Source organism: Morone saxatilis, unplaced genomic scaffold (genome assembly GCF_004916995.1).
Source record: "Morone saxatilis isolate NCDOM2014 unplaced genomic scaffold, NCSU_SB_2.0 Contig18, whole genome shotgun sequence".
NCBI classification, from domain to species: Eukaryota; Metazoa; Chordata; class Actinopteri; family Moronidae; genus Morone; species Morone saxatilis.
The window spans coordinates 19,929,046-19,933,120 of NW_023339740.1; the positions used below are offsets into that span (position 1 = coordinate 19,929,046).

A 4,075-nucleotide genomic window follows, 5' to 3' on the forward strand; every position below is an offset into this window, starting at 1 on the left:
TATCTGGAGTTTGTAACAAAAATATTTTCCCCCTGGGATTATTAAAGTATTTCTGATTCTGATTCTGATTTTAAGACACTTCCTCGTTAGCTTCACTTCACAGACCCAGAAGTTCTGTCCACTAATTATATACTTAGTGATTTGAATGTGTTTTTGCCAGCAATCCCACCACACAATGCATTGTATTTGATAAATGCACAAGTTACAGCTACATTTACAGGGATTACACCAGTAAGTACGCAAAATTTACTGCACACTAGAGTTAAACCTGGATTAACTCATTATTTTGGTCGTTTGGAGGCAGCGGGAAGAACAAGACGTAAACACTGACATCACTTTTTACGTTGATATGGTGATCATGTTACACATCCAGGAGACATTACGTTTTCAGACAGCGCTAAGTCTTTGCTACTTTCCTTTTCTTTGTTTCCCATTTTTAACTCCTGTTGTTCTCCACTTCAGTCAGGCTTTTGATAATTTGATTACACCGGTAAATGGCTGCTGTGACATGTAGAGGTAGAGAGATTGGACCGCTGCTATTTATGCATCTCAGAAGGAATAATAAAGTCATGCCAGTGTGATCCAGGGCCCGGAAGAAGTTGATTCGCTGGTCAGAGCTGTGGGTCATGACAGTGTGTAGTGGAACAAATTGATTTAAAAAGACAGACTTGTAAACAGGTGGGAAAACATACTGAAATTGTCTCCTAGAGAGGTTGCTGACATCAAATCGAAGTAGTAGTGTGATGTGAATCGATGGGAAACCATGTTTGCTGGTGCACAATAGGTACTATTTTGAGAGAAAAATAAGTAATTAGAGAACTAGGAAGACAACAAGAGGGAGGAAAGACGAGTGCATATTCTGCATGGATTGTACTTTAAACCAGAGTCCTCAACTGACCGATTTCCTCAAGAGACACTTTGAAAAACTGATTGAGCATGGGGCTTTGATTTTGATCCTTACATTTTCAGTAAAACACTAGCACTTGTCAAAAGACCCATTTTTCTCTTCCTCTCTGGCTGTTTGGCCTCTTTGGCTTCTCTTAGTTTCCTCTCCACTGCATTCTCGACACAATGAGACTCTTGACAGGTAAGCCCCATGCACTGTTGACCACTGTGCCTCTTGAGGGCCGCTCTCTGCCCAGACGTGGGTGGGTGCTGGCTTTCCACATTTCTGACTGTTGTTTTTTTGGCCCAAAGCTCTTACTCTCCATGCTGAAAAGCACTATAATCGCAAGACTTACCTCCTGCTTACTACCCACAAACTGAAAAGCTGAGGGATTATCACAAACCCAGCCTTCTGCTCTGCCTGAACAAATATGTGCAAGAGGGAAGGACGTGATGTTACTCAAATCCTCTTTGAAAATTACTTTTTCTCAATTTTTTATTTTTTTTACAAAGTAGAGTACACACGCTGACTGTAATTAATGACACGCTGTTGTGACTTCTTTTTCCTATTTATGTCAGACAAAGGATAGATTCACACTAACTGGTTCCACTGAGATAATATGGTGAAAGTCAATCAAAAATTACCCTTAAATGTACAAGTTGGTGTATTGAAAAATAATTGCAAGACTCTCAATTGATCATTCGCTAAACCCCTCTTCCGAGTAGTAATTGTCCAATCATTGCTTAGCAACCTTAACGGAAGGTCTGTCAAGCTTTGGCTCTGCTCTCCTGTTGAAGCAGTGTGTATGGCGTCTAGTAAGAGACATACTTGAAACTAAAGCGTTTGAAGGAGTTTTTAAAAACCTTTCCAAAAACAAAAACACAAGTTTAAAACCTGTGTGTTTGTCTGCTCTAAAGGAAGCTGCAGTTTAGGACTTACAGCCAAACAGCACATCATTAACTGACTACTAAAAAAACTCTCAGGGACATCTTCTGTGTTTTATTGACGTTAAAGGTCCAGTCTGTCACATTTAGGAGGGTCTATTGGCAGAAATGGAATATAATATTGATAGGTATGTTTTATTAGTGTATAATCACCTGAAAATAGGAATCGTTACCTTAGAATGAGTAATTTTTATCTACAGACATGATCGTCCTTTTAAAGGTTTTTCTCTTTTAACACTGGAATCTCATGACTACGATAGCTTTGGTAAGCTCCAAAGAGGGGGTTATGACAGAACAAAACAGCTGATCTTAAATATACCCCATTATACTGTACAGTAGTGTATGCTATGCTAGGTCTAACTAGCTCTAGCCTGCTGTACAAAAACAATGCTGCTTGTTGATGGGTCATCAAGTGGCTGAATATCTATTTGGAAATGCAGCTTCAGTCTCAGCCTTTTCCCACGATATTGTGTACGTAGCCATCAAGTGTATATTTAAGACTCTTCTACAGGGTTCTTGTTTCAAAAAGAGTTAGCCAGACAGTTTAAAACAGCAAATGAGTATTAGCAAGCTAGCTAGGATAAAATATGCTAGCAACGCTTATCATGCAGGTTAAAAATTAAGGAGCCTGCTTTTGTCTACTTCTGTATGAAATCAAGGACACAATGTTTAGAAAATTACAAAGAATTTCGAGAAGAGTTTTTAGGAACTGTACGAGGACAGAAAGGAAACTAACTGAAGGGGAGGCTTAGTATTATAATGGAGTTATTCATCATGTGTGCAGTGTAATGTAATGGTTTCAATTCACACATCAAACTCAATCTGTAATCTCAAAAGATTCCTTTTTCTTTTCCGGAGAAAACTTTTTCTCACATTGTTTGAAAAGACATAGCAGGCAGGGTGATGTGCACTGTGAGCACAGGAGGCAGAGTCAGTAATATGAAGGATTATTAACGAGCAATGGAGATTTGACCACAGGGCTTGTTGTTATTGTTGCTGAGTCCTGCTCCTGGCTGCCAGACAATCAGACAAATGATTTCACAGTTCACTCCGCTCACCGTCTGTCAGCCGTTGAGAGATGACATTCTCCTGGCTGCGTCTCTGATTGCTTTGTTGTAATGATGTTTGACACTTCATACCCACTATGATGTGTCAAACATCATTACCACTGTGATATGGTGGAATATTCAAAACTTTGCTCTTTGCAGTGAGTTAGCTCACAACAGGGTGTTTTATTTAAAAGAGATGGGTGCCAAAATGTTTAAATGATAAATAGTTATAGTTAGGATTGCTTTCATGGAGGCACAAAAAATGTCGACCTCTCTTTCAGTGTGGAGCTGTCCCTTCACTCACAGCGCAGATCACTTGCTGTGACCAACCACTTTCCCTCATTATAAAATTTAAATGTACCTTGTAATCAAAAGCTCCTCTAACACGCACCAGTTTTTTCTTACAGCTCTTTAAAAGAGTTTGAATTATTAGCGGCCCTTATCTTGTTTCCAGATAATTGCTGATGGTTTGATTTGATTTATCTGGTGGTGAAAATTTTTTGACACTGCCTGAACCATGCATTATTATTGCACCATGCATTATGGGTCAAAAACACTGTCCCCTCTTTTATTTTGAATAAAGTCACTGTTGGCACAGCTCGCATGTCACACAGATGCATCGTAATCCAACAAGATGCTACATTGGCTAATCAATAGGCCAGTGCACATTCCAGGTAGATTACTTTGTAACGTGAACACAGTATTTTGTTCTGTCAACTGCGCAATGGTTGGGAAGATAACACTGTGGTTTTGCATCTGTTAAACACGCGCTCGAACTCACTCAACATCTGTGAATTTTGTTTGACTGGTTTTGACGGAGTACCTGAAAGAACATGTTCCACCAAGAGCGCAGGCCCACTTACCGTCATACTACGACTTATTATTTGTCAATGAAGTTGTACAACAGCACTGTTTAAAGTAGAAACAGCTTCATAATCAGTCAACCATTAAATACTATTAAACTAAGGGAACATAATTAAACCATATAATTAGTGGAAAAAATAATGCATATAAGATTGACATTAAAAGCACTCCAAGTGATTACAACAGTGAAACAAGTAAGTATTCAAATACAAAGGATAAGTGAAATAACACCATGTCCCATTCATTTACATAACAAAAATAATTAAAGCTGCAAGCAGCGTTGGGCGGGCCCTCGCACTCCGCGCAACTCGGGGCGTGCTGCGGCCGCGTCA

General features: G+C 39.4%; 1 protein-coding gene across 1 annotated transcript in view; it reads right to left on the bottom strand.

The window, feature by feature from the left end:
* Window positions 1–4,075, bottom strand: part of LOC118328504 (potassium voltage-gated channel subfamily D member 3-like) — an 83,074-nt gene that overhangs the window by 16,607 nt on the left and 62,392 nt on the right. The gene's annotated exons all lie outside the window — the stretch shown is intronic.